Here is a 9,206-nt window from a genome sequence, read left to right on the forward strand (position 1 = left end):
TAATGCACTGATTCAGAGTATCAAAAGCAAAACCAAACACAAGTAGCAGCTGACAGAGCCCCTGATGGTCGGTGAAAGACACCCAAAATGGTGCATATTGAAAAACAGATTTTAAATTAGCTAGTAACAGTCAGGAATAAGGGCATTGTGTTATATTGGATCGTTCAACTCAAAGTCATAATAGTTTAAAAAAAGGCAAACAGAGGATTTGGAAGTAGAAACAAGAAACTAAAGAGAAAACATCAGTATATGATCCTTATCACTTTAAAAGGACAAAACAGAAATCAAAAAATTCAGGAATGATGAAATGAAAGAAAATTTTTCCCCGTGAAATGTAACTGCACTGGGCGTCCATCTTCTGGAAAAGAGATCATTAAGGGCAGATGTGTTAGTATCCCACAATATAATAAATGACACAAATAAGGGAAGAAATATTATTTGCTTCTACAACTCTCATAGAAGAAGGGAATTTTGGATAGAAACATCTGAGGTAATACAATTTAAAAAAAAATTTCACATAGCAGACTGAAATGCATAGTCATGGGATATTCTAGCTGTCAAAAGAATAGATGAGATCAAAACCAACTACAAAACCACATTAAAAAAAAAATTTAAACTCTGCAAGGGTTATTAACCACGGAGCTGTGACCCTGCTCAGGAAGTCCCAAACCACAGAAGCTGCCTGCAGCAAGAGATGATGCCAGCAGAAGGTTGACTGCCTGTGGTTCGTATCTTTTCCCTCACTAAACTGCTGTAGGAAGGAGGATATCTGAGTAGGTGCTAGTCTGAATGTTGTTCTGGCCCAAGGATTATTTTTTGTGTGCCATTAGGAGCTGCAATATGTGAATGTAAACATCCTTCAGCCCCGTAAGGAAATACGTGGCACTCGACAGGCACCTGGCAGCTGCTGGGGAAGGCTCAGACAGACATGCCCAGGGAAAAACCCTTCAGCTCCCCAGAATTCATGCTCTGGAAGAGGACCTTGCAACTCACCTATGCTCATGCTTGGATGGGCTAATTGGACAGAAAATAATTGAAACACCACCATAATTTGTGGTCTCCAATGGAATATTGCTCTACAAAAAAAATGTAGCAATTTTTGTTGTTGTTGTTTAGGTTTAATTTTGTAAACATTCCTTGATTATGTTTTTCTGGGTTTTTTAAAAATCTGTTCCTAATTAGCTGTTTTAAATGCATCTATACACTGCATTCCTGTTTGCTGGGCCACACTACCCACTCCTGCTCCCCAAGTGGCAAGGACACTGTTTATCCCTAGATCAGCCTTACCACATGCTTCTCTGGGGTCACAAAAGAATTTACTGCGCCAAGGAAAATTTCTAAGAGGTGTTTAAGCACCTCTTAGCATCCAAAAGGTCCAGTAAATGGAGCTGTAACAATGAGGTTATAGGCTCTGGCTGAGCCATGCACCATGTCACCACGATGGGAGGCAGCCAAGCTGTGCTGGGCTCCCACAGAGGTTCCAGCCATGCTGTGCTGAGCCCTTCTGGCCAGCACTGAGCCAAGGACACCCCGAATTAACAAGGAGGTTGGTTATCCCACAACCAAGTTCCCCCATCCACAGATTTTAAGTCACATCTTCCACTCCAAGGGTGCAGCTTCACACCCCGGAGCTGCGGGAAAGGCGTGAGATGTGCATGTCTGGGTTGAGAAAAGCTTTATCTTTTCTGCCAGAAATATCTCTGCCCATCTCTCTGTGCATGGAGGAAATGTCAGTCTGAGGCAGACAAGAATATTCAGACCAAAGAAGTAACATCAGGAGGCTTTTGTGAAACAAATGTTGCCAAGAGAAGAAAGTGACCTTTTACTCCCCTGATTTCCTTCCTTCACTGAACCCTGTGCACCTCTTTGCTGCAAGAATTCAGCATAACAGGAGAAGCAATAGGGTCTTGAATAAGGCTTTACAGTCCCAGCAAAGGGGAAATTCAGCCTGAGGTGTGATTTGCTGTCCCATGGACTGCACGTGTGAAGTAAATCTTACTTCTTTTTTTTTTTTTTTAATTAGAATTTAATACACTTCATAAACATGATCTTCCCTTCAACACCTTACCAGTAAATCCTGCTGATTTCAAACAGCTTTCTAAATATGATAAGTAGGGGAAATTTCTCACCTGAGTTCTTTTTGTAAAGACAGACAATACAGAAAGTAGTGATGGGCATATAAATCTCACTTTCACCACTGGCAGGTATTCTGGTTTTCTTAAGTTGCAAACTGTGCTTTTTTCTTAGAACAGATAGTGTCTAGTCTGTAACCAATGTAGACGTAACCAATCCCTTTCGGGGATACCTTAGAAAGAAAGAAAAAGGAAAAGGAAAAAGAAAACTGCTACTAATCCACTCCAAGGCTGTGTCCTGTTACACAGAACATGCAAACAAGCAAACAACCCCCCCCCCCCCCCCAAACAAATTTCCTAAACACTCAGCTGGGTAAAGTCTGTCCAGTGACTGGAATGAGACATGTTTGTTTAGAGTATAAAGCTGCTGAACTTCATTAGAGGCTCCTTCACCTATAGATTTCGTTTGTAAGTGATTGTGCCTAAAATACCTGGAGCTGTAAATTACAAGTCCCTCTATGCCTCTTACCTCCCCACTTTCTCTTGCCTCTCCCAACTCCTCCCCACTGCCTGTATTTTGCAGTTGTTGCTCACTTTGAAGTTGTATTACATGCTTTGCACAGCCCCTGGTTTTTCAAAGACATATTTGCAATTACATTAACATGCTGTCCCCTCCAAACATCCTTAATTGTGTTGCCACACACATTTCCCCAGCCCTTGCCCCACACCACCTGCAGCACAGGCAAACACCCTGGTGCTCCCCACTGCCAGTCATACACTTAAGAAAGTTCTTTGCTCTGCAGGAGAACACAGGTGAGTGGCCACAGCCATCTCCCTGCCCTCGCAGGAAGCAAATCAAGGTGTCTGTATTCTAGTCACAATTGTGATTTCTGGTCTTTCTCACACAGTCACAGCTGCTGGCTTAGCAGAGAACCAAAAAATTCTCAGATGAGGCAGACAGCACTGCTTTCTAAGGGGTGTGAGCTGAGTTTCTGCTTGCTCCATTAGTCCCCAGGTATGGCAAATTGCAGCTGGGTTACAGCCAAATAATCCTGGGCTTTTCTTCTTCCCAAAGCTCCTTCTGTCAATCTTCAGTGCAAGAGCTCCAGGAGGATTTCCCATCAGGGATGAATCTGATTTTTCTGCCCCATGAATGGCCTGGCTGGAGCCTCTTTGCTTGTTTTGGTGGAGCCACTGCACAGCTCCTTGGGGCAGAGCACTCACTGCTGGGGGCACCTTGCTCCCCTCAGCCTTAGGGAAGACAAGTGACACAGTGCAATGGTTTTGCAGCACAGCAAAAACCATCCCAACCAGAGAATGCTGGGTATGAAAACGATCTTCCTGATTTCTCCTTTCAGCACATTTTGCTGCCTAGAAAGAAAGAGGCCGAGATGGAATGAGCAGACGGGTCTGCAGGATCGGTGCTGGCAAACGTGGAAAATTTTACAGCTTCTGGCTCCAGCCCCAGCTTGTCCCCACTTTCCACGAATGCCTAATTGAGACTGTCTGGCTTTTTCCGCAGAGGTGGGAGCCAGTTTCCAGGCAGGGCATATGGGTGTATTCTGTAAGTCTTCGCCTTGCAAAGTTTTAGCACCCAAAAAAGCCTCCTGTCTCCAGGATGATTCAGTTGGCTGGTGAGGGAGTGGCTGCCAGGCAGGGGTGAGGGTTGTTGCTGTTGTCAGGAAAAAACAGAGGGTAGAAAAGGGGAAAGAGCAGCTCTCTTGTAAAGGAATGATGCCACGGCAATCACCTCATTTTGTGTGGGGCATGGGCCCCATTCAGGGTACTACCCCGAAGTCCCTGCAAGGCAGAGGACACACCTACAGCTGCAGCACAGGTGTGCTGGGCGGCAGGGTGAGGGTGCAGCCATTGTGACTGTCCATCCCTTGATGACACCTGTGGTGTCTCTGGTGTGATCCATGAGCAGGGCACAGTCTGCTGTCCCATCCCCCAGCCCAGCATGTGCCAGAGACCATCTGCAGCAGCCCTGGGACTCAGCTGGCCCTGCACCTTCACCTCAGCCCCTGGACCACAGCAGTGGTCCAGTGCTACTCTGTGGGTTCAGAGGGGCGGGTCCCAAAAGGAGAGGAATGTCTGAGCATCATTGGGATGGCAGCAGCCCCCACACCAGAACTAGCTCCAGCTGCTGCTACCACATGTAGAACAGCAAAGAGCCAAGCAATGGCATGGCTCAGCACCCAGAGCAGGATGGAGCTGTCCTTGCCACAAGCTTTATCCCTCACTGCACCCTGTAGGTGCCTGGGTCAATATTAACTGAATCAATATTAACTCATAAATATCTAGCCAGGCTGGACAGGGAGCAATGGGATAACCCCCAGTTGGAAGCTGTCTGGACTCCCCAGCATGCCATGTTCACACTATTCCTTTCTCAGTGGGACAGACCCTGCACCTGCCAAACACAGCGTGGATGATGGAGTGGCCTGGCCTATCATGGATGTTGGGGGTTTATGTTAATCACATGGAAATAATTTTGGACAATTAAGCATACAGATGAAAGGCCAACTGGCTGCACATGTTCTGTGGGGCATGACCTAAAAGCAGTCCCAGTCATTGAAATGATGTAGTGTGAAAGCTGGATTAAACAGGTCAAGTAAATTTGGAGCAGCTAAAATAAACTCAACTCTCTTCCAAAACATATGTTGTGCTTGCCATATAATATTGCTATACTGTGGTAGCATGTCCCACACATGCCAAAATTGTGATACGCTTGTTCCAGGGTCACAGTGCCAGAGGGAGAGAGCAAGGATGGTTACTTTGGAAAAAAGCCACCAGAAAGTAGTTCTGTGAAAGTCATAAGCTCTTCTGAATGAGCTTCCTGATAAGGCTCTACACATCTTCCTTGCAGCCTACCTGCCCAAATAGCCTGAGCCCAAGGAAGGGATTCACTCTCAGACTGAGCAATCAAACATGAATGGATGTTCTTGCCTTTTGATTCCCTCTATAAATATTTTCCAGCCAGTGGTAAGCAGTTTTGAAAGCCCCCAGCAGTTTGGCTGGGAGCTGGAGACATTTTACAGCATCTGGGAACGATTCCTGAATCACTTCCCTGCATACACCTGTATTGAACTCCATTTGCAGCCCGTTTGCTGTGGAAAGCCAGCCTGCACTGCCCACCCAGGACCAGGGCTGGGAGGGTGTCACCACTGGCCAGGATGGCCAGCTCCTCCCAGCAGGGTTGGCAGGGACCTGCAGGGGTGGCTGACAGCGTGAACTGCTCGCCATTCCCCTGTGCTGACCTTGCTTTAAACATTCACCAGTAACACACAGAGGGTAAAACCCTTCGCTGGAGTGATGTGACCACGTAGGAAAAATAAATAAAACAGTCCTCAACCACTCACAGGCAGATTAACAAAGCTGGGCATTAATCATTCTGGGAACACAGGGAACCCAAAGTGAGTTACAAAAGGGCTTGGATCAGCTGCACCCTTTTTCCATCACATGGTTCTCCACATCAACCCTTGCCCAGGTCAGTGCTACTCAGTCTTCCACACTGCTCTTTTATTCCCTACCATTTAATTGCCATATGCTTTGTATTATCTTTGTTTTTACTTTGTCTTGGTCATCCCAATCCTTCACTACACCAGATATTCAAGAGTTGACAGCAGTAAGCAATTAGATAGTAAAACACAGCACTTGAAAGATAGGAAATATTAAGGGTTGACTCCTCTAATTCTTCCTTATTTGGAACCCTGTGACATGTAAAGGTTTTTATCCATCTTGAACTCATCACTGGAAAAGTGCTTTTAGTCTGTATGTGTGGTTTTAGTAATGTTTTTTTTGAATGGCTGTATTTTAGTTTTGTTACTAATTGCCAAAGCCCTGCCTCATTTGTGGGGCCCTGATGAAGAGTGCACGTGGTGTGACGTTCCCAGAGCTAGAGAAGGTGGGAAGGGCATGCTGCCCCAGAGACAGCTGCACAACACACTCCTTTTTCTTATTTCTTCATGAGAATTTCCAAATGTACCAAAGTTCGTGCATTTGCAAGTAATATTCTATAAATTAAACCTATAAATCCATGGAAAACTTTATGAAGGAAGAGAAAACTACTCAGAGAAGGTAAAAAAGCTGACTGGAAACTTGGGGATTCCCAACTAACCATGGGTGACCTAAGCACTGGCCACATTGACTGTCTGGTTGTGTGCAAAATTCCTGGGTAGCCAAGATGCCTGCTTGGTGGCAGAGAGAAGGCAAAAGAGAAAGTCAAAAGATGAAGAAGTTCTGAACCTTAAATGTGTGTGAATGTTGCTGGAGTTCAGAAATAGATCCTGAAAATAAGAGAATAAATCGACTGCTGATATTCAAATCTTTGTGTTCTATGGGTTTTTTTCTATATCTATTTTCTGTCAAATCTTGATCTGAAGGCTCAATAAATAACCATTTCCTTTGGTTCAGTACCAACCCCACTAACCTGACAGAATAATATAGAGAGAAGCACAAATCTGCAGGCAACCTGGTGCCCACAGGGGCACTTGGACAGTGCTTGGGAAGATGCCCTTACCCTCTGCAGAATCCCAGTCCAGGTTTTTTTGTCAGCCTTTAGAGAAATGCTCCTTGGCCACAGGCATTCCAGCCATAAGGAAGGATGATAGTAAAGCACAACAGATAAAATCCAAGGCCTTTGGGGTTTGTCACACATTTATGTAGTGATTAGAAAGTATGTGGGGGGCTAACTGCAGCATAACAACCCACTTCCCTTCTAAAATTACACATGTATTTGAAATTGTTCCTTAAAACTTAATGAAACAGTCAGTTTCAATGCAGCTGAAACCTCAGCACATGGAGCTTGTTGGTTATCAACTGTTTTATCCAGATGAAGGATAAAACTGTTCCTGTCCTGCAAACCAGCCCTGTGCTGGCAGGGAAGCTGTGCAGACTTCACTGACTTCAGGTGAGCCCAGCTGGGTGACTGCTCCCTGGGGATGCTCTCATGCACCCAGGATGAGATGGGAAGGACACAGTAAATGTTGGCAATTCCTGAGAAACTCTACCTGCTGCCTCCAAACCCAGCACAGGGATTCACCTCCTGGCTGAAGCAAAACTCACTGTCGTGCACCCAGCATGGTTCTCACACATCCCCAGGACTGTGACTGCTGCTCCCTGGCCAGCTGCATTTCCAGCCTTTCCATCCCCCCTTGGTATCATGGGACATCCTGCACCACCAACTGCATCCATTATTCACTGCTGCACTGGCAGTGAGCCTCTTGGGGGGATTGTGTGTTCACTGAGCCCTATTTTATATAGGTACAGAAGGATCTTTGGTAAAATCAAGCATTTGAACTATGTCAGTGCTGCGTGGTTATTTCTGAAGTCTGTGTCTGTGCTGCCTGTCATATTTCTCCAGAAGACTTTTGCCAGATGGCTGTACATGGCTGTGGTGTTACTGAGAGCTAAATGAAGACCTCATGCAGAAGCCCCTTTAAAAAGTTCATGTATTTAGTTTGCCAGAAAAACAATGATTTTCAAGCTGAACCCAAGTTTTAAAGATAAATCTGGAGTTTTCTCAACATATTAGATCTTAGAGTTCTATTTTCTGAAAAGCTAGCAGGGGCTGGTGGTTGAGTACTGCAGCTACACTGACAGGCTGCCTGGCTTATTCCAGGATAACATCCTTTGTTTTGGTGGGGCTGACAGGACCTGAGGGGCACCACTGCAGGGTGAGTCCAGCCAAGGCTGAGCACGCTGGTTTCTCCATCCCTGGCCAAGCAAAGAGGTCCAGCAGGGAACTCAAGGCACACGTTCAAGCTCTCCTGTACTGTAGAAAGGAGGAGAGGGAAATCTGTGTGCTGCAGACCGGCAGAGCAGCAGGATTTACCTCTGACGGCTGCTTTCTGTCTGGTCACCTTGCAGTGAGGCAGCAGCAAGGGTGGCTGGCAGCACAGCACCCCTGGCAGCAGGTGAGCATTTCCCGAGCTCCTTGCAGGACATTGCTGGGTCCCTGCAGCCCAGGACCCCACGCAGAGAGGGGTCGGGTCCCCAGGGTGGTCCCTCTTTGCTGGCACTGAGGTGACACTGGCAAAGAGGAGACTCCGCTCTGGGGACCTGGCCAAGGCAAAATCCTCTCCCATTCTGCTTTTGCTTGGCTCTTCCTTTAGTAGATGATTTCCACTCCCAAATGGCCTTATGGTATGAATAAGGAGTGCTCTGTGGTTGAGAACCTACAGCTCTGACAAAGACCAGATTGCTGCCACAGTTATTTCCTCTTGTATGTAAAAAGGGAAATTGTGGTATCACACACACCTCTGGGCAGAAATAGCTGACAAATACCAAGTTTTTCATGGCAAAAATTGCTGCTAATGGCATCTGGACACCTCTTTGACATGTTAAACTACTAATTTCAAATACTGCCCTCTGATGTGAAGCATATTTTTAGCTGAAAGAATTGGGGTGTTTTGGGAAAATTTACCTTCATAAATAATCCCCTGGCTTAGATGTTGACTTCAGTTTTACAGCTGCCACCCAACTCCCTGAGCTCAAGGACAAGATCAAACCATGGCCCTGCTCACTGGTCGGCCACTTGGGCAACACAAACACACACAAATTAACATCTCTGGACATTTCCAGGAGCAATGGAAACTAATAATTCTTTTGGACAGGATGGATTTCCTGCTGAATTTAATAACAACAGTTGGAGACAACTGTCTGGATACTTGCTGCTTTAAGATAAAGAGCCAGTTAAAAACTGTAGTGATTTTCCTTGCAGAAAATTGGTGTGTGACAGCCAGACATGTACTTTATTTCTAGTCATGAGTGTGTATATTTATAGAGCCCCCACCAGAAAAATGCTTAAGATGAAGGAATAAAACTCAAGACAGCCCACTATCAGCAAGCTTGCTTTTTATGAGGTTTTCAAAGCTATACCAAATTTCAGGGCTCTGGGTAAAGGCTTTCATAAGATCTATGTTTGGCACCAATTTCCCTTTGAATTCAGATGAAGCCAGGACACTAACTCCCTTCAGGACCTTTCAAACTGCCAGTTTTAGTCTGCAGTGGTATAATAAAAACACAAGTGGAGAGAAAGAGAGAGAGAAACTCCTCCGAGAACAGACTGAGAACAAGAGTAGAAAGTAATGATAAGGAGTGCTGGGAAGCCAAGATTCACATCAGGAAAGGAGA

The sequence above is a fragment of the Sturnus vulgaris genome, chromosome 8 (genome assembly GCF_052056855.1).
Source record: "Sturnus vulgaris isolate bStuVul1 chromosome 8, bStuVul1.hap1, whole genome shotgun sequence".
Classification (NCBI taxonomy): Eukaryota; Metazoa; Chordata; class Aves; order Passeriformes; family Sturnidae; genus Sturnus; species Sturnus vulgaris.